Source organism: Arvicola amphibius, chromosome 6 (genome assembly GCF_903992535.2).
Source record: "Arvicola amphibius chromosome 6, mArvAmp1.2, whole genome shotgun sequence".
Classification (NCBI taxonomy): domain Eukaryota; kingdom Metazoa; phylum Chordata; class Mammalia; order Rodentia; family Cricetidae; genus Arvicola; species Arvicola amphibius.
The window spans coordinates 36,226,628-36,248,447 of NC_052052.2; the positions used below are offsets into that span (position 1 = coordinate 36,226,628).

Genomic DNA, 21,820 nt, shown 5'->3' on the forward strand with positions numbered 1-21,820 from the left:
ACAAAGAAAGGCACAGTAGAGACCCACACTGAACTCCTCCCCTGGAGGAACTGCAGTGAAGGCAGGCAATGGATGTCCATGCAGACCAGGAGGAGAGAGATGGGTTAGGGTCTCCAGAAGGCTTCATGGTTCTGAGTTCTGAAGCACCTCAGCTACAGGATCCAGAGCACCAGCTGAAGTAACATGGTGAGGCTGCAGGACAGACAGTGGTCCTCAGCACCCAGCATAAGCATGAAGGTGAAAGGGTTTCGCATACAGATATGTGACTACAGGGAATCCTGCAGGGAGGTCCCACGGGGGAGGTAGGTGGCAGGGCCTGAACCTGCAGGTCGCTGGGTTGTGTGTGAAGATGTTAGATGGATTGTTTCTTACTGGGGACTGGAGCTCCTGACTAATTCGTTCTTAGAATGATCCCTCTGGCAGTTATAGAAGTGGTTTGGAGGGATGTGTGGGTGGCACTTAACCTTGGGTGTTGTCGTAGCTCTGTGACACTGTCTGCTGTGAGGAGCCTGGCTGAAACCTCTGAGTACTAAGGAGAGCAGAGCCGTGTGAATAGCTGGACTGCTAAAGCAGACGGAGGGCATACGGAAGGCAGAAGCGCCTGCGTTTCCTCCAGGACGTGACCCTGGAGGGCACAGAGCGCCTTCTACGACATCGGCAGCATTGTCCACCCAGAACCTGAACCTGCAGGTTAGAAGCTGCTTGTGACCTGGAATCCAGGGCCTGCCTAAGCTCACATCAGGACCCAACCCCTGTCTCCTCTCTCTAGATGTTGTTCAGGCAAGCAGTGCCACTACAGCTAGGTTCTGAGGGGGATGGCAGTGATGGTGCACCAGGACAGGCTGCTGATAACATGGCCTGGCAGGCTGGTCCCTGGGCATGAGGAGTACAGAAGCCTGAAGGATATAACTTGAGCCATCTTGAGCCACAGCTCCACCAGTAACGGGAAGCTTTTTACCAGCCAGCCAGTTCCTGAATGGCTACTCTGAGGCTTAATACTAACTACAAACTGTTTGGCCAATGGCTCAGGCTTCTCACTGGCTAGCTCTTCATATTTAAATTAGCCATTTCTATTTATTTGCATATCATCATGTGTCCCATGGCTTATTGGTCATGCTCTGGCATCTTACTCCTCCAGCAGCTGCTGGCGTCTCCCGGACTCTGCCTTCTTTCTTCCTCTGTTTCTGCTTGGATTTCCCACCTGGTTATATTCTGACCCGCCATAGACCAAAGTAGCTTCTTTATTAACCGATGGTGATAAAACATATTCAGAGAATATAGAGGGAGATCCCACATCATCCACCATGTGTCAGTGGCCTGGCCACTATCAGCCCAAATCCAGAGAAGCTGCCAACCTACAGAAGGAGCTCCTAGCACTTTTTGCCCTTCAGATGGGAGCACTAAGGCTGGGCCTTTCCAGCCTATTTTGGGAGGTATTTATTTGGGAAAGTTTCTGGGAAGTCTCCTTAAGTCTCTCTGGTGAGGTGGGTCTTACACAGAGCCAAGTCCCTTTTTCCGTACTCCGTCCCTCTACTGTCCTTTCATCATCTGCCTTATTACCAGCTGCCTTTAACCCCAAACCCCTCCCGGACCAGCATCCCTTAGCTCATCTTTCCCCTTCTCTTGGCTTCCACCCACAGCCTGGAGCCCCTACCCTGGCTTCTCCTGTCGGGAAACAGTTTCATGTTGCGTCACAGTTTTGCCCATGTGACTGGAGCCAGGGATTAGAAATCCAGCTGTTAAAAATAAAGTTCTGTTGTGGGTCTTCACTTTCCTATGGCATCCCTACCCTCGTCTCTAAAATAAGGTGGTGCTGGCTCTTTTTATGTCAAGCTGAAACAAGCTAGAGTTGTCAGAGAAGCAAGCAGGAGCCTCACTGAGACTGTGCCTCCATAAGGTCTTGCTGGAGGCAAGCCTGCAGGGCGTTTTCTTGTTAGTAATTCACGTGGGTGGGCCCAGACCATTGTGGTGCTATAAGAAAGCAGGGAGAGCAAGCCTGGAAGCAGCACTCCTCCATAGCTACTGCATCAGCTCCTGCCTTCAGGTTCCCGCCGTGTGTAACTCCCTTCAAAGATGGACAGTGGTGTAGAAGCATAAGCCATATAAAATCTTTCCACTAAGTTGATTTGGTCATGATGTTTCATCCCAGCAAGAGTAACTCTGACCAAGTCAAAGGCCATCTACTTTTTCTATCTGTTCTGCCTTGCCTGAAATGATCCGGTGTTCCCTCTTGCCCCGCCCCTGTGTAGTGTCTCCAGAAGAGCTCCAGTTTGTGTGGTAAACTGCATAACTATATATTTAATTTATCCTAAAGATGATCCCATAAGATGATTCTTGTAAAGTTTTTCAGCGGAGTGTCTGCATTAAACACTCACTGGTGTTATGACCCCCCGTCCCACCCTGCACCCCAAACTGAGTTCCACCAGGAGAGAACTGTGTTTCCTTCAGTTACCAGAGGAGAACAGCTAATTGTGAGAAAGTTGTGAGAAACCATAGTCAAATCCAAACACGCAATGTGGTGCTGAGGATGACAGTCTCTCGTCCATGACTCTGGAGCCCATAAGCAACGCTCTTGGTCACCTCCTTGTGGTACGGCCCTGTAGTCCAGCAGTAAGAGTGAGTGCTTGGCAATGGTGTCTCACATTGATCCAGAAAGGCAGGTCCACGGCCACGGGACTGTAGCCAGGGATGAGTTCTCTGTAAGGATTATAAGAAATTGGACCATCGTGGAGATGGAGGCTCAGTTTTCTTCAGGGATGCAGGCTCTGAGAAGCATACAGGAGGCATGAAATGGACTCAGCAGCTATAAAAAAAAGCAAGAAAGCTTGACGTCAGAAGGGAAAAGCATGAGGGAGTAGGGGAGGATCTAGAGGGGAGGGAATCTGGGGCAGATTTGATCAAAACATTTTATATGCATGTATGAATATTAAATTACAAAAAATGAATGTTACAAAACAAAGAAAAGAGGGCCAGGCATAGTGAGATGAGCCTTGGGGGACAGCAGGGAACATACAACTATTGATTTGTGAGTTTGCACTAGGATTAAAACACTGTTGGCGACCCGCACAGGCTGCTCCAGTGCAGGTGCTCAGCTGGGGCAGTCACATGGGCAGAGTCTCCTTTGCCTTTCAGGAAGGTCTCTTTGGCACGAGGATGAACTTGGAGGAATGTGAGGCCAGATAGCCGGTGACAATAATGGTCATTCAGATGGCAGGAAATGAGGGGGTCAGGCCAGCAACTAGAGGATTGTCAGAGGTGGTGGTTCACGTACAGCTGAGCCCTACCATTGACAAATATTTGCCATTCATATCGATTATCAATACTGCCATTAACAATAGCACTTATTTATTGAGCATTGCTTCACGAGGTATGGAACATGTCACATTATTTCACGTAACCTTCATCACAGGTAATATTATCTCTAGTTTACGAATGAGGACACAGAGCTGGTGTTATGAACGTTTTCGGGGTTTCTGACTTGCTGTGTGAGTGCTGGAATCCCAACTCTGGGTTCTTGCGATTGTGGAGAAATCACTCTCAACTGCTGGGCTGTGAGTCCAGCCCCCAAGTTCAGGATTTTTAAAGTGCAGCATTCTGACTCCAATCTGAGCAGGCCTCCACATTAACAGCCTTGGAGGAATTTCATGACTGTCACCTGGGTGGGCACCGCTGAGAGAACCAGGGGAACGTGCCCTTGTCCAGTTGGCCCTGGAGGACAGAAGAGAAGGAACTTGTCATTTAACAGGTCACCCAGAAGAGTCCCCAGGAGATCCTAGTATAGTCTTTGTCCTCAGAAATCCCTTCCCAGGGATCCAGGCTGAGGCTGCCTTCAGGGATGCAAAGGTGGGGGAGACCCAGGGCCCTTCACTCTCAGGCCTTCCCTACACTGTTAACATCTTCTTTCTTCCAGCCCAGCTTCTTGTGCTGGAGCCATCCGCTTTCCTCCAGAGACCACCATCTCTCAGCTAATTGGTGGAAAATTGCTTGCTAACTGTCAGGAAATCGCCTATTTTCCATCCATTACTGGGGGGACCAGGCCCATAGCTGAGGGGGACTCTGGGTGGGAAGCAGATGCTGATTAGGCCTCGAAGTTAACGACTAGGTTCGAGGACCTCCTCAGGCCGTCCTCCCAGACTGCTTATTAAATCCCCGCGAAGACCCACTGGTAGGAGATATTGGTTACATGGCACGCAGAGCTGCCTGAGTGACTATTCATTAGGCCTCGGTTGTGGCAAGGGAGGAGACCAAGGAAAAGCTGTGGCCTCGATCCAGGAATGCAAAACAGCCCCAGAAGTTGGCAGAGAACTTTATAATTGCTGCTATTAAAATATATGTATTTATATAGGTGATTTGTAGGAGGAAAGAATTTCAGTGTTCGGGTGAGATTGCTGCTATGGTTTCACCCAGGATTAAGCTGTTAGAGACTAGATACTAATTAAGGCTGAGGGCCACAATCCCTTCCTAATTAGCTCATGAAGTATAATTTGCTGGGCAAATGCTACTGTTACAATCACCCCGAATTTGTCTGGAGTTCTCCATCCTCCAGGTGGCCTGGGTAGACTGATTTACCCAGTTGCCTGAGCAGGAGGGGAGGCTGGGAGAGAAGGCTGGTGGGCTGGGGTTCCCTCCCACCCCTACTTCCGACTGGGAAGGAAGGGGCTTTCAATCTCTAGTTCCCTCGACTGTGATGGAAGGAGCGTCAAAGCAAAGAGGTAGGCTGTGCTTGCGCAGCCTTGTTCGGCTGCAATACCCACGGCATTGTGGAATAGTCAGCAGTGGTCGAAGTGATGCTCAGAACCCATGAGTCCCTGCGGAGAAACCTGGAGGCCTTGCCTAAGGAAGCCAGGGTGTTCTGTAGCGGCTCCAAATCAGAGTTATCAATAGTTAGCTTTCTGAGGAGCAGGAAATGAGGAGGCCAGTCAGTGCCTTTGATGGGCAGGTGCACCCAACAGTGCTTCCTTGCAGGAGACCCCAGGTGGTCCCCTCTGCCCTCTGACCTGTCCATCTTTATCCATGAATACTCTGTGGCCATTGCTCACAATCTGCCCAATTCAGAAATCCTTTCCCAATACTCTGTTTTTCTGTCTACCAAACTCCTCTCCACTGTTTTAGCATTTGTGTGTGTGTGTGTGTGTGTGTGTGTGTGTGTGCGTGTGTTCGTCTATAAAAGCACGCTCATCTGGAGATGAGAGTTGGACACTCTGTGTCTCATTGTACCTGAACATCACAAACTTGGCTAGGCTGGCTGCCTTGGAAAAAGCCCCGAGAATCCACCTGTCTTTGCTTTTCCAGTGCTGGGATTGTAGACCCTCTGCACAAGCGGGTATCATACTGTCTAACCGAACCTGAAATCTGTAGAACCCAGACCAGAGCAAATCCCGGCTGGGTTGCTTTTCTTCATGTTTCTGGCTTATATAATGTGTGTGAGGAATGTTTTCTGGTCCCTTGCTTCTCCTAAGAGGACACTTGGCTTGGAGAATAAATGGTATCCTGGGCCTTGGGTCTCAGCTGTAGCACAGATAGTTAGGCCGTTCTAGTTTCCCCCCCCCCCCCCCGCAGGCCTTCTGGGCTTGGAGGTCATGTCACTGGAATGGAAAGTCTGTGTCTTCCTTTTGCTCCTTGGGATCTCTCTCAGAGCCCTTGGAGACCAGAGGCTGAGGCTGTACTGCCGTGAGTTCAGCTGGTCATGATGGAACCCACAAAAGAGACTGGGCAAGGAGGTGGTGGTGCACACCTTTAATTCCAGCACTCAGGAGGCAGAGGAAGGCAGATCTCTGTGAGTTTGAGCCAGCCTAGTCTACAGAGCGAGTTCCAGGACAGGCACTAAAGCCATATAGAGAAACCCTGTCTCAAAAAACAAACAAACAAATATAAAAAGTTAAAGAGAGAGAGAGAGAGAGAGAGAGAGAGAGAGAGAGAGAGAGAGAGAGAGAGAGAGATTGGAAAACCCATTCAACTCCAAGCCCAGGGCTGAGGAGTTAGGTGGTAGAGAAACTGGGCTGGGCTGAGGAATCAAAAGCTAGGGAGGTACCACTGACTGGGAGTATAAACAAGTCCATGGAGGCCATAAAGGAATTCCTAAATGACAGATCCATAGCAAGTAGCAGCAGTTAATAACCATGAAAGATGATAGGGATGATAGTAATAATAATAATTAATAATATCACCTGCAAGAGAGCATTTAGATTTTTAAAAGCATTTTTCTGTCACTATCTCATTGGATTGTCTTTTCCCATCTGGGGCATGTTAGGGAAAATGAAGGGACTTGGTGAGGCCACACGGCTTGCTCTGTGTAGTGCTTGCCCCGACAGTAGGACATTCCTCACACTTTCTTAGAGAGTGGGCACACTATTCAAGGGGTTATTAGCTATGAACCTGCCCTACCCTAAGTCCTGCACTGTGGCCAGGAGACCAAGCTCCTTGCTCTGTTGATGTGACTCCTACCACATGACCTTGAACCAGAGACTCTACCTTCTTCAGTTTCCCAGTTGTGTAAGCTAACAGCTGATTAGTCTGGGAAGTTAATACTTTTTATTGTTGCTGTAGCTTGCTTAAGACAAACTCTCATTTGTTTTAGGCTGGCCTCATTCTATGCAACCTTGAACTCTCAAGCCTCTTACCTCAGCCTCCTGAATGCTGGGATTAGAACTGTCCACTACCACACTTGGTTTATGTGGCTCTTGGGAGCAAAAGCAAGGCTCCTTATGTGCTAGGCAAGCATTCTACCAATGGATCTGCACCCCCAGGCCAAGATTAACCTCTCAACTCACTGTTTCTCTGGTAGAATAAGATGTCAGGAGCGTGGGTCACAGGGGCATGGCACGATATAGGCAACCAACTTAGCAGTGCTCAAAGCACAGAAGCCACGTCTCTGAAAAGCCAGGCCCAGGGTGAGACTCTGGTGCAGAACAGAGAGGGGAAAGGCTGCTGTCTTCAGATTCTGTGTAGTGCCTCTCTTGTTCAGTAATTTCCAAGCTGGGCGCAGTAGGTGCTGACTGGTTCGTGGTCTCTGTAATGGTTCCTTGGACACATTTGCCGATTTGTAGAACCTGGCTAGATCCTAGAGAGGGCTGTTTTGCAAGCAGAGTGAGGCTTCAGGAGTTTAGTGAGTTCACATTTGTTACATTTCACACTTGTGAGGATGTGATGGAGGACTCTCATTGGCTAATAAAGAAACTGCTGGCCCATTTGATTGGCCAGCCCTTAGGTGGGCGGAGTAGACAGAACAGGAAGAAGGGAGTGAGGTAGATGGCTCAGTCAGATGCTACGCCTTTCCTAAGTTTGACAGACTGCCATGCCTCTGCTCAGGGAGATAGATGCAAAGAAGTTCCAGCCCAAGATGGACGTATGCTAGAATCTTTCCCGGTAAGACACCACTTTGTGGTGTTACACAGATTATTCGATATGGGTTAGTCAAGATGTGAGAAAGAGGCTGAAAATAATGGGCCAGGCAGTGTTTAAAAGAATACAATTTGTGTGATGTTATTTCGGGTTTTAAGCTATCCAGCGGCCGAAAGCCGGGCGGCAGGAACACGGCCCGCTCCCCACACTACAAGTATGTTTGCTCTGGGGCAAGTTTATCTCAATTTTATCACGGCACTTTACCTTCTTGAGGCTCAGTCTCAAGTGACAATCAAGGTTCCTCTTGGAGAGAGAAAGGGGCTAGTGCTGCCACCTGCAGGCAGAGAAGCAATTAGACTCCCTTGGTGAAAGTTAAAGAGCGAAGACTGTTGGCAGTCTCAAGGTGCCCTTCACTTTGCTTCGCCCATCCCACCTCAACAGAATCTGCTTGTTTCAAGCCAGGATGCTAATGGTGCCATTTCTATGTGGGGGACCAGTAGAGTTCTGGGGTCATCACACTGCCTGCTGCATATACCGCTCACGATTTCAGTATCGGTCATCGATTGCTTCATTCTGTATTACATCATTACTTCAGCATTGGAGCTTGGCTTGTGAAGGTCCTGTGCCTCCACTAAGTTTATAAAGCTTTGGTTTGGCAGACCCCACTAGGATGGCATAATCCAAAGAAAGGTTGCAGGAATTTTTCTTGTGGATGAATGAACCCCGGGGGTTTTGCTGAAGGTTTGTCTTTGGAATGTTTTTAGGGGGAGCAATGCAGTCTGTTTAGCATGGGGAACAAGGAGGAAAGGTCTGAGATGCTGCCCTGTACACCTCAGGGTGCAGTGGTGATCCATTGCCAACTCCCCATGGCCTCAGCACTGGGCAGCCTGGGGCTTCGGGCTGAGACGGGAAAGCATGCGCATACTGTCTTCAGGGTGGCAAACCCAGTGGCGTTTTCTCTGTTTACCTGGGGAAGAATTTAGAACTCTGGCTGCAGAACTGCCAGGCCCAGTGCTCCCTAGCAAGTTGAAAGTGGAGTCAGGACTGGAACCCAGGCCACCCAACTCCTCATTATAGGCTCTGAGAAAACTTTCATAGTCGATGACCTCCCAGCATAGGACATGGCTACCCAGCCACAGTTCCCCTTCCCCGAGGGGTATGGAGGTGAAGCTTAATCTTTAATGAATTGGTTTTTAGTTTAACTGCTCTTTTGGCAATGATTAATACCTGGTGACCTAGTCTGGCATGGCTGATCCTGACCAGGACTGACCTACGCAGGTGCTTGTGGCCTGGGCCTATGTGTGGCTTCTTGAGTTTTGAGGGTGTACCAGAGTGGTCTTCTACCAAGGCATATACTCAGTCCTATGTCTGTGGTTATGTCATTAGATTGTCCCTCTTCAGGAGGAAAACACCCCAAAGGACCCTGGCAAGAACAGCTGGTATAAGTCATGTTGAGAATGCCCCTGGAGCTGCTGATGTGGCAGCCCTGGTGTGTAACGGTTCAAGATATAACAGAAGTTGTAGCTTGTAATCCAAAATCATCTAAGGGCTGGAACCACAGCACAACCGGAGAGTTTGTATCCGCAGGACCAGGACAGGGTCCAAACAGCAGGCCTGTGTGGGGACAGGGTGTAGGGCTTTAGATCTTAGTGCAGAGGCTAGCATTGTTGGCATCAGCTGTGAGGACGTGGGAACATCTCTGTGCTCAGCAGTTCCTTGTCTGTCACAGAGAGACATTGCCACTTCTCTCTGTGCTCCTCTGAGGAGGAAATGAGGATGGTTATGTAAAGTATGGAATCTTTACAGAAGAGTCAACCTGAGGGAGGAGGTTCCCTATATGCTAATATTTCCCTATATTCTCCCTGGCTGTAGCAGCCCCTTTGAGGTGAGGTAGAGGAGGTTCCGCTACTGCCTATTGGCTACCACTGGAGCGGTTGGAACCCATGGGCAGGGCTGGACCTTTCCATTAGAATCATGGCCTTTTTCTAAGTGTCAACACTGCAAACTAGCCAACATCTTGATCTTGTCTCTCACGGTCTGCTGTGTCTCAGAACTGGCTGACACCTCTGCAACAGAGCTGGCAGCAGCTTCCTCCCATGACTGCTCAGTGGGTTCTCTTGCATGTTGGCACTCCGACTTGGTGTGGGGATTGGCATTGCAACTCAATGTCCCTGGGCTACAGTGCTTGTAACTCTTTATCTTGAGGTAGGTGTAAGGGCCAGAAGAAGCTACAGTGGGATAGTGTCTTCCCTTCCCTCTGTGCTTCAGTTATGCAAAACTGTGCCCTTCATGATTCTGTCTTTATCTTCTTCCTGCTCAGAGACTGTCTATAGAACAACTCAGCACTTAGCTTAGGGACTGTTGCTCTAAATCTCAGGAATTGGGCAACCCTAGCCCTGTCTCTCCTGTCCCAGCTTTCATGCTTAGTATGTTGTCTGTTCACCTACCTGCCCATCTCTTAAGTCCCTGGCCTGGGCCTTAGTACCCAGGACCATTTTCTTGAGGTCACTGAGCTTTGGGACGACAGGAGTGACTTTGTGACCACTCCTGTAAGGACAGATTGGTTTGTGGGTCCGACGGGCTGGTGACCATGAAGCCCGCAGCGGAAGCAATGGTTGCTTCTCTGTTTTGGTTTTGCTTTTGTGGGCTTTTCGTTTCAGACGTTAATCTAGTTAATGCCAGCAATGTCATTTTGGCAAGCCCGCAATTTCCTTTTGCCCTTTATTTAACAAGCCCCACCCCCACCCCAATCTCTATAATAAAAGGCATGCAGGTGGGTAATTATAGAGGTGTGAAGTAGGGGAGCTGGGTCACCGCCAACTGAGCCTTCTGGAGCATCCGTTGGAGAGGCTTTTGGAGAATTACCCAGCCCCACTATTCAGTTTCAATGTGGAAATGGAATGTTAGAGAGGCTCAGGAACTCCCCATAATAATACAAGGTAGAGCTAGATTCTGGTCCAGGCTCCTAATTCCCAGGAGATTCCCTTTACTGCTTGATGTCAGCCTCATCCCCATACAGTGTTCTGCTGAGCATCTCACAAGAATGCCATCAGTTCTTGCATCCACCCTTCCATCCACCCATTTATCACCCACCCACCCGTCTGTTGGTCCATCCAACAGATGTTCTGTTCGGGGTCACTACATCATGAGGAACTGCGTGAAAGGGTGGCAGCATAAGGAGAGTTGAGGACATTTAGGTCTGTAAGGACAGAGCTGCCACAGTTCTGATTGGTCACTGTCATAGCCACAGCGCCTTGTGTGTAGTAGACCCGAACTATAATATTATTTTGTTGTTTCATCATAACTGTAATTTTGCTACTGTTATGAATTATAATATAAATATCTGATATGTGACCCCCAAAAGGGTGGTGATCCATAGGTTGAGAGTCATTGCTGTAATGAGTCTTGAGAGCAGGTAAGAATTTACAAAAGGCAGAGAAAGCATTTAAAAGAACCTAAAAGGATGTTTCCCAAAAGTTAATGGCATTATTTCTGGGGAGTGGGGTTTATAACATAGGGAAATCAGGAAAGAGAAATTTTACTTCCCATTTTCTATGTTTGCTATTACTTGAATTAGAATGTGAGTACTGGCATTTTAATAAAATGACATTTCCATTTTGAAAACAATTAATACTGGATATTTATGTGATAATATGTGCCCTGAGGTAGAGGCAATAAACAGAGAGGAGAGTATGAGGCTATAGAGGTTAGCTAGGAGGCATCTAAGGTTTTGAAATGTTGACCTGAGAGTTTAGATTTGAATGAGGCAGAGGCTGCATCCACAGAGCCTAGCAATACCAGCCCACAGAAGATACTCACCGACACATACTCAGTTTTGAATAGAAAGGGAAGTCACATCTTATGGAATTATCTAAGGTTAGAAACAGAAGGACTCTCTCCATATGTGTTGATGATAGCAGGGCTTTCCATTGTGGACAAATGTGTTCTTCAGAAGTGGATGAGGATGAAGTGATTTGGGGAAGTTTATAATATAAAAAGAGGTCAGGCTACGATGATTTGCTCTCAGGTCAGAGGAAGGTAGATCTGGATCACATTTAGGAGCCTTGGCATCAGTTGACAACCACAGGGCACACTGTTTTTAGAATAAGAAAATTCCTGAGACAGACTTTTTCAGACCAGACATTTTTTTTTTTTTTTTTTTTTTTTTTTTGGTGGCTAAAAGTGACTCAAGCAGGTCACAGCTATTTCTCGCCACCCAAATGCTGTCTGCCTCATTATCTTTCCTCTTCAACACATCCCCAGTGTGCCTAGCACTTAAATCCTGTTCTGCAGAAAACTTCAGCGGCTTCAACCAGTTTTATGCCATTACCCAGATGTCCCCCAATCCCCAGGAACATCCCATCCCTGTGGTCTCCATTTCTCTTTGGCCCAATGAACACCCATTCCTCCTGTAAGTTTCCATCCTGGCTCATCTTTTCTCCGAAGCTTCTTCCCTTTCTCTCTTATTATGCACCCTTGGTTTTGAGTGAAACCGTTCATTCCTGCGTTGGTGCTCTGTGCCCACCATTCTCTGGCATGATCATTATACCAACCTCATTGACTCTATATGGAACCCTGGCGTGCCAATGAACAGAGTTTGCATATCAGTCATCCCCACTACACTGCCCTTGCCCCTGAATCAAGACAATAGGCTCACGTCGTCAGGACTGTTTTGCTATCCCTAGCACCTGGCACAGCAGCTGGAACATACTAATATGTAGTCAGTATTCATTAAGCCTATGTGTGAATAGCAGAGCGCCTCTGCCATGATTTCTCCTGCAAAATAAAAATCAAACCACCCCTCTTCCTTCTCTCACCTCAAGCAGGGTCTCAGCGCCCCTGAAAGAGGCTGCTCTGCTGTACTCTGAGGATAGAATGTGAATTCTGGTAGTTACTTGGGTGCCTCTGCCCACTCTTGACATTGTTTTCCTCACCTAGTCAGTAATGGTGCAAGTCCTCATGTTTTGTCCCCATAAAAGCTTAGCAGCCTTTAATGGCAAGAGTCCAATCACCCAGCGTACAAAATCCAGGCGGGATCAATGAGTTGGCGGGGTGGGGTCCATGCTTCTGCTTTGAGGTTTCCACTCCTATCACCCATTGTTAGAGACTCTGCTCTCCCAGGCCGTTCACGTTGTAGGGCTCAGGGATCGTTAATTATTAGAATGCAGCCCACCTGGAGCGCCTCAGCTGAACCAAACTAAGAGTATAAAGTCGAATCGATGCCCCGCGCCTGGCGTCAGGGCTTCGGCTGTCTCTCCTGGGGATGGATCATTAATCCAGACACTTAGACTTGGAACACTGGGCCCAGGAAGTTCTGAAACATTCCTGACCACCCACGGCTCAGCTCATCAGTCCCAGCCTCGCTGCTGAGTCGTAGGATTTTACAATCTCCTCTAAGTGAGATGAGACTGAGCAGCTGCTCCAGACTCCCACCCAGGCCAGAGATCCAGGTTCGACTTCTCCAGCCCTTGCTGGCCCAGAGCTCAGGATTCAAAGGGGCGTTCTTGAGGAACAGCCTTGGGACCAGAGCAGACAGTCACGAGACTCTGGACCCTACTTACCTTCCTCTTCTGTGAAAGTGAGATAAGCTTGTTTCACTCACAGGACTCATGTTTAAAGTTAAAATCTACCTGAGATTTATGCCTGATACATTTGAGCAATTATTGTTATTAAGAATAATACTGTAAGTTATAAATGTGGGCATCCACATTTCTCTATACTTAGAAACTTCTTTGACTTATAAGATGCTATTTTCCTAGCTGAAATTTTTAAGGATACCAGTGCTTTCAATATAAAACAAGGGCATCCTTCTTCACCTAACGCCCTTCAGCTTCCCGTATCTGTCAGTTTTCCCTACCAGCAAGCTGCCTCCAAGACAGCAAAACAATCTTTAGCAGTCTTTAGTTTGGGACATCTGTGCAGACCCTCCCTCCTTCCTCTGAGTGAATGTCTACACAGCTTTCAAGGGCCTGTTCCTGTCTCTCTGAGAAGCGCCTGCTCTTCCCCATAGAAACCTCTGTTGAGGTCGGCTGTGCTTTGACTCTTACTCAGACCACTACCGCGCGTTGTTTGGGTTTTAGTTATTTCTCTTTCTGAATGAATACAGACTAGTAACACTCAGTTTCCTTGAGAAGACTAAGGTTCTAACTGCGGCTAATCACAATGGCAGCTAGTAGTAGTCATTGACTCCTTGAATTCCACCCCCCCCTTTAAACAGCCAAGTACCTGAAAAGTAATTATAGAGTTAAAATAATCTGAATATGATTTAATACTCAACCACTTCAAAGCTGTGAACTTGGAGGCTATTCTCAGTCTATTTTCTTGTTGGAACAACAGAAAATTTAACATAGCCAATCTCCTAGTGTTCTGGATGAGATTCTAGAGACTACTAGATGAACTAGTAGAATGTCTTGTCTGTTGTCTCAACGTGGGTCAAGCCCTCCCTCCCTCTGGTTCCCTGTATCACTGGCTGTAAGATGACAGGATCCGCATCAGAACATCTCAAGATGTGTTCTGGGTCATATGGCTTTACCACACAGCATGGCCTCTAGGTGGGAGCCTACAGTACAAAACTCGGTCCCTTTGTAATTTTAGTTCCTGTGGGGTTTTAAGGACTCTTTGGGCTCTGATATCCTTAAGCAGAATGCCACAATTCCATGAATGAGGCAGTGACTAGGAGAACGTGTGAGGCAGGGGCATGAAAGAAGAGGCTGGGAGCCTGGCAGGCCATGTTCTGAGTCATGATTCGAGGACCTTAGGAACCTGGGGGAGGAGGATTTTGTCTCCTTTGCATACTGTCTCATTGATACATTGCATCCGTAATGCTTAGGATAGAGTAGATGCTAACTGCCCATCCATTGAGGTACCAAAGGAATCAGCATAGAATAATTCTGCAGATAAGACACGTTGAAATGATATCCAATGCTGACTAGACCTGTCCTTAATTTCTTGAGAAAACATTAGCTAAATGCACTTATCCAGTATAGAAGATTACAGGATTTCTTCTTCTCATGGCTACTGAAGCATACCTTCAAGTGGAAACTCCCCAGAGGAGAACAGGTCTGAGGGTACAGGAAGGCTGGGAGTGCTTCCTGCTCAGAGAAACTAAGTTAGGCTGAGCTAGGTGGCATGGAACATCTCTGAGAAGGTGTCAGGGGTACTCGAGTTCAGAAAATGATTGTAAGAACTCTGGTTCTTGAACCTTTTCCTATGTCTGTAGTTCATCATCGGTACTTCAGGTGACTCAGCCTTCAAAGAAACCGAAAGACAAGGTTGTTCCCAGGGAATGGGGTTCTGTGGAGGACAGGAGTCCTTCAAGAAAGGAGCATAAAGTGATCATGGACAAGGACAGAACTCCACTGCTGAGGAGAGTGGGAGGCAGAAGATGACCCACAGGAAACAGTCCAGAAATAAGGCAAGCACTGTGGGCTACCTGCAGCTGTCTTATGGTGACTTCTCAGAGGCGAGGCTGGGCCTCAGGGTGGCTTTGAGGCCGAGTCACAAGACAGGTCCCTGTGGCTCCATGCCAAGCTTTGTTTTATTATGGGACACACAATTAGCACTGCTTGAATTCACCCACTTACCCCTTCTATTTTACCCTTTTATTTTAGGCTCAGATCTTCCTCTCCCAGATAGAATTCTCCTATCTGGTTTCAGAAACTGGATCAGTGGAAAGAAAAATCCTAGGATGCTGGAATTCCAGGAACGTTTCCAGGATGCCAAGAAAAATAGCTCCGTGATGAACCCATGGCATCATGATGGCAGATCTGGAGAATACATTTGGTGCTGTCTGAGTCGCAATATAGCAAAATCCTTGAGGTTGTCTGGCCTGTGCCATGATGGCACAGACCCAGGAGCTAAGGCAGCCCCGGCTGGTAGCAAATCCAGGGCTTGGAACCAAGCGCTGGAGACACACACCCTGTTCTGATCCACTGCCAGAGCTTTCTGCCCAGCTTGTCTAAGAGCTGTCTGACATGTAACTTTGCCTTATCAGCAGGAAGAAAGGATGACAGCAGGCAGTCTTCCTGGCCAAGCAACCATCAGGACCCACATAAATATTTTTTCAGTGTCTGCATGGCCGGAATCTGCTGGCTGACTTCCATAGGACAGTAAATAATTCAGATTGGTTGCTTCCTGACCACTTTCTTGGGTGTGTTTTCTGATGACTGTGTTTTTTGGAGTGGACTTGGGGGAGACCTTGATGAGGGCAGTGAGCTAAGCCTTTACTGGACTCTGATGATGACACTTTTTGGTCAGGAAGGAAGTACCCATGGGTCTTGATGTCTATACACTTGGGGCAGAAGATGACTTTTACTCAGTCTCAGAGACCTTTCAAGTGGGGCCAAGAATTAGTTTCAGGCATTAGGGTGGGGTGAGGTTAGAGATTCTGGGACCAAAGAGTCAGAATTCAGTTCTTGTGGTAAGTTGGGTAAGCTTGACCAAAGGCATGCTGGGGTTTTGGTAGATAAGCCAGTGGGGAAGGAAGAGATAATACTGGAGCCAGTGTGGTCGGTCTCAGATTATTAGAGTGACCAGTTTTGGAGTTTTAAATTCATGAGAGAGTAGGTTCACAAATCATATCTAATTTTGTGTGTTCCCCAAAGCTTCTGAGGGGATGGCAGAGAGACTTTTGGGGATACACCTGGAAGTTCTGGAAGTCAGGCTGTGGATGGTCTGCCTAGTTTATAGTAGGACTTCAGTTGACAGTGGAAAGAAATGAGAATGAAGGAAAGGGCAGGGAATGCCTAGATAAGCATCAGAGCTAGAGATTTAGCGCATTTGAACCTGCCGGTGGAGGTGGGAAAGCTACTCAAATTCTAGGCCTTATTTTCAAGTGGGAGGGCTCTTAATTCTCTCTGTCTCAGACATTGTAGTTTCAGGATCCTGCAGAGGTCTGAGTATGCAGTGGGAATGCTTTAGAGCCTGCAATAGTTTGACCTTGGAGAGAAAGCATAGGTCCCTGATAGGTGTGAGGATGCAGAATTCTAGATGATTGGAACTTAAAGGGCCTGCACTCACCAGGTATTGCCTGAATCTAACAGTGGGAATATCTGAAGCATGCATCTTGTTTATCTTTGTTTCTAGTCTCCAGTCCCTTGTGGATGCTCAGTAGGGACTAGGGCTTGCGAGGTCAAATATGACTTCTATACAATTGTTGGTGATAGGATTAGAGTCCTTTAATACACAGCAATGGTTTGCCACTCAGGCATTTTCTCAAAAAGCAGTGCATATTAGCTGTCCAGTATAGTAAACTTCATGCCTTTCCTTCCCACTCTTCTGCTCTTATTTCCTAATATTCTTCCTACTGTCATTTTTTTTTTTACCTTCTCATTCCACATATGAAGGAAGACATGTGATAGTTCCATTAATTGCTTTTGACATTGTTGTGATCAAAATAAAAGCACCTTTGGGATTTTGGTTCACAGTTGGAGGGTAGAGTCCACGGCAACAGGAGATTGGGGCAACTGATCACACATGGATTGGACGTAGAGCTTGATGAACGATGGTACTCAGTGCCTTACTTCTTTTTACTTTTTAAATCCGTCTAGGACCCCATCTTTTAGGGTGGTTCTTCATCCTCAATTAAATTTCCCTGGAAACACCCTCACAGACATACCCAGAGCTGTGTCTCGTTGGTGATTTTATCTCAAGAGAATTTCGCAATGAAGATTAATCATCATAAGCTCACTCCTTGCCATACTGGCATTCAAGCACACCACTTTTAAATCGTGATATTTTTTACCTTTGAGGCCCATGACCACCTTATAATGCAAAATGCACTTAGTTCTTTTGTAAGCATCCCCAAGAATCTTCCAACACTTCTCAAGCCATAAGACAAAAGTCTTTTCTGAAACTAAAGGTAATCTTCTAACTGTGAGACCATGTAAGTTAGAAAACAAGTCATGTAGTTACAATACACAATGGGAAGAATGTAATGATTCCTATTCTAAAAGAGAATGGGAAAGACTGAATCAAAGCAAGACCAACACCAAGCCAAATAGTAAATCATAAAGTTTCTTATCTGGCCCCTGGGACTTGTGGCATCATCTGGGCTCCCAGGGTTTGGAAGAGCTCCACCTCTCCAGCTCTACTGGAGCCTCTTTCCTAGGACATCTCTGCTTGGTACCTCTGGCTATCCCCAATGGACACCCTAGCATTGCTAACTAACATTTTGCAGTCTTCATTGCAACTCAGGCTTCACCTTTACAACTTTATACAATGACCTCTCTGGGTCTTCCGGCAGGAAATCTGATCCTTGCACAAATTGTCTGGCCTTAGCAGCTTTGGAGAAGGTTGCTACAAGCCTCCTTGTATAATGTTTGTATTTTTTTTTTTTTTTTTTTGGTTTTTCAAGACAGAGTTTCTCTGTGGCTTTGGAGCCTGTCCTGGAACTAGCTCTTGTAGACCAGGCTGGCCTCGAACTCACAGAGATCCGCCTGCCTCTGCCTCCCGAGTGCTGGGATTAAAGGCGTGCGCCACCACCGCCTGGCTTAATGTTTGCATTTTGCATGCCTGAAAAGCCAAGTGGACAGTGTTGCTAAGGTCTGCTTCCAGCTCAAGGTGTCATCAAGCTTCCTTCTGGCACAGCAATAGTGACCTCTCTGTGCCCTGGTGACTGAATCTGGGAGAACATTTCTCTAGTTTCCAGGCAGGGAGCCCCCTTAGCTCCATTCTCAGTTCAGGCTCTCTCTCTTTGTGAATGAATTTGCATTTTCACAAACTTGAGCCTTTGTTGATTGGTGTCTGTCTGGTCTTCAGGAGATCATTCCTATTGTCTCAGTGAGAAGTCATGATTTCTCTTTAACGATGCCAGCCCATGTCTTTAACCATTAGAGCTACTTTCTCTGTACTCACCTTGTTTGTGAACTTTAAACTTTCTCACACAGCTTTTCTTGCCAAACTGTACCTTCTCAGGTATTTCTGATGTCCATTTACTATAAAAGCCATAAGCAATAACCATGCAATAGCCTGGGCATGGTGCTGTCTTTAAATTTCTTCCATCAAGTGACTTAGTCCATTGCTATTTTTTTAAAATTCAGCCTCACTCAAATTTTAGGGCAAAGACAGAATGTAAATAGTCTTCTCCAGAATGTAACATTAATGGACGCTAGCCCAATTCTTGATAGAGACCTTTTCCCCTCTGAAACCTCATCAACCTAATCTCCTTTGTCAATGTTTTTCTCAGCCTTCTGGCCTTCTAAACACCCACCAAAAGAGCCTGCTAAGCCCTGCTTACCACATCCCGGGGCTTCTTTGACCACAACTCCATATTTTCAGGATTCATTCTATAAGAAAAATTCAGAAGGCTTTGAAAGCCACATGATCAGGTTTTCCAAGCAGCGAACCCACTCCCAGCACCGATTTTCTGTATTGGTTTTTATTTTAAGTTTTATATGTGACAAAATGCCATGCAAAGCTACTCCAGAAAGGACGGATTTGTTTTGACTTCATTTGACAGTAGAAACTTTGTGGTGTATTGTAACAGGAGCTTGAGGTAGCTGGTCACTTTACATCTGCACACAGCAAGTTGGTACTCCACTGGCTTCCATTTTTCTACCTTTTTGTTCAGTCTAGGGCCCCAGCCAGTGCTATGGTGTTGCCCACATTCATGCTAACTCTTCCTTCCTCAGTTAAACCTCTTTGGAAACCCCTCATGGACCTGTTTTGAGGTAGTAAATGAGCCAGGTGATTGTAAGTGACGTCAAATCGACAGTGGTGGTTAACCCTCTGAGCCTTCCTGGTCTATCTTATTTTGCTCTCTAAGGAAAGGGATATACCTGGAGATGAAACTTCTTTTGAACCAGATTAATAATCTAAGCCTTGTGTACTGTCCAGTCACAGGAGTTCTTAAATTTCTTGTATTCTGAGCTGTATTTCAACATGTTTTCCTGAGTTGGGAAGGAAATGCAGAATTGTTGAAAGATTATGGGCTGAACCAGCTAGGTAACCTTGACCAAATTTGCCAGCATTTCTAAATCTCATTGTATTCTGAAAAAAAATGGAGCATTGACCACTGAAAGAGTAGATGGAGAATGTGCATGAAGTCCTAAGCAGTCATGGGGAAGACAGCGGGTGGCTACTTCAGAAGTGCTCACTAACATACTGCTCTGTTTGATGAAAATGTGACTGGAACCTTAGATCTGCCGGCCAGACTGTTGTAGAGTTATCTTCTACACTGAGCCTCGGTTGTCTCGTCAGTAACCAGGGGAAATAACACCTGCTTTACAGGGTCGTTGTGAGGGTTTTGGTTTAAATGCTTCTGACGATATTTGGCTTGCATTAATTTCTGGGTTCAGGGAAAGCTGCATCATTGTGTAAAATATTTAAAAATTTTGCGAGCTCAATCTCCACATCCTAAAGGGTGCGACAGGTGCAGGTGCCAGGCTAGATACATAGTCCACTTTACTCTTCCCTGAGTGAAGACTCTCAGGTATGAACGGTTACACCCACTGCCTCATAGATCCCTGTAGTGTCTCTTGCTCCAGCTGTTTTTCTCTACAGAGGAAAGACCATAACTGGACCATTCTGCTCACCTGTTCAAATCTACCTGTTGGCCGGGCCATCTCTACAGTCCATGTTCGAGAGTCTTCTTGATAGCCCTCAAATTGAGATTTGCATCCCATGTACCTTTATTAGGGAAAGATCCCAGGGCTTAGAAGCAGCAGGTGTATTCATTATTTGGCTTTTGTTTGCGGGCTTGTGTTAATGGGTCTTCCCTTGAAACCCAGGTTCTTATCTGAGACCTTGGGGAAAGAACTAAAAACTGATATCTTGGGGAATGCTATGGCTTTAAGGGTGATGTCTCCTCCAAAAATTCCCTTTGGATTTAGCCCCCAAGCCGTCAGTATTAAGAGGAGTGACCTTTGGAAGGTGATTAAGAAACGAGGGTTTGTCTTCATAACTGGGATACGTTTCCCTATACCAGGACTTCTTGACTGCCTTTCTGCCTTCTGTTATGTGAGGATTCCACACAGTGCCATCTTGGAAGCAGAGAATGTGCCTCACTTTACTTCACTGTTGGTTCCTTAACATGGGATTCTAGCCTCTAGAACTGTAAGAAAATTTTCTCTGCTTTGAATACATTACCCAGTTTGTGGTGCTTTGTTTTGAGCGGTATAGATGGACTAAGCCAGAGTCTTTTAGCCTGAAGGCATTTTGATAGATTTGACACCCTGCAGTAGAGCTAGGGGGTCTTTCACTCTTCTCTTACCATGTGTGCATGCACACAGAAGCACTCAGACACCCAGTGCCTCACATGCAGTCTCTAACACATGTACACACTTCATCATACACCTGGGCAAGTATTTCACAAACGCATTCCTATGTACGCATGTAAATACTTCTCTAGACACTTTCAGACCCCTGTGTTTCCACAAACACCCCCGCATACAGGCGGATTCTAGTCTGCCTCGTTCACCACTGGAATCTGAGCATTTAGAGAGCAAAGAAAATCCTCAATACTCCTTTGTGGAGCTAGGCATAAATGAGCATTCTTCCTCCTCCTGTTCATGCACACCTGTCTGTATAAGCATCAGATGTACACGCACATACCTGTCTATGCAACCATCAGATGTACACACACATACCTGTCTATACAACCATCAGATGTACACGCACTGGAGTATTGGTCCATGCTGACAGACATTAGAAATGCTCAGTACACTCATACCTACCATATTCCAGATATCCTTAGAATACCTTCCGGGAGCTGAGGGGAGTTCTTTGTTGAATGGCACTCTGAATGCTACGTTGTGGTCAGGTTTGGGCTCCAAGGATATCCAAGGACCTTGGGCCAGGTGCAGGGTTAGCTCCACAGTCTGAAGTTTGGACAGTACTCTGTGAAAGTTAGATTATGTTACCAGAGGCTATCCCATTTGATCCACACAAGGCTGGGTGGAGTGTGTGTCTAGTGGTTACTGTCTCTATGCCCTGCTCAGAGAACAAAGACCTGACTAGTTTAGGCTATACCCAAGGTCAGAAAGCCAGATAGCCAAGAATCATCCACCCAGAACCCACAGCCCCCCCTCCTATGCTCTCTGCTCACCCCACTCTCGCTAAATGACTGCTTTAAGAGAATTATTTATTCTTTAGTATTTTTTTCCTCTCCCTAATTTTCTTTCTTTCTTTATCTTACTGTTTTTTATCCCATTTCCGTTTGCAAAGAGTAGGGTTTCAGCAGGGAGTTAAGGAGGCCAAGTTCACTGTCAGAAGGAAAATCTAAAAGCAACTTCTCCTTGTAAACCCAGGCAAGATTGCTGCCAAATGAAATGAGAACTTACCACACGTGCACACACCCACCTTCACAAAGAACCAACTGAACTAGTGAAGAGGGGGAGTTAATAAAGTTAATATCTACATCAGAGAGCAGAGGAAGGGCCCTCTGACCACAGAATCTGCCAACTGATTAAAGCATTATTTGCAGTTTTATGGTTTCCAAAGTGGTGTCACTTTTGATTGCTTTAGAAGAAGCTGTAATATG

General features: G+C 46.6%; 1 protein-coding gene across 12 annotated transcripts in view; it reads left to right on the forward strand.

Annotated features, from left to right (window-relative positions):
• Positions 1–21,820, forward strand: part of LOC119816217 (selection and upkeep of intraepithelial T-cells protein 9-like) — a 120,535-nt gene that overhangs the window by 13,168 nt on the left and 85,547 nt on the right. The window contains exons 3-4 of one of the 12 annotated variants that reach the window (XR_005285705.1): positions 482–690; positions 14,952–15,478. The exons of 10 other annotated variants lie outside the window; for them this stretch is intronic. The gene's annotated coding sequence lies outside the window, so the exon portion shown is untranslated. Of the gene's footprint in view, positions 1–481; positions 691–14,951; positions 15,479–21,820 lie in introns of those variants that run through there. One more of the 12 variants, XR_005285704.1, reaches the window with a different exon arrangement.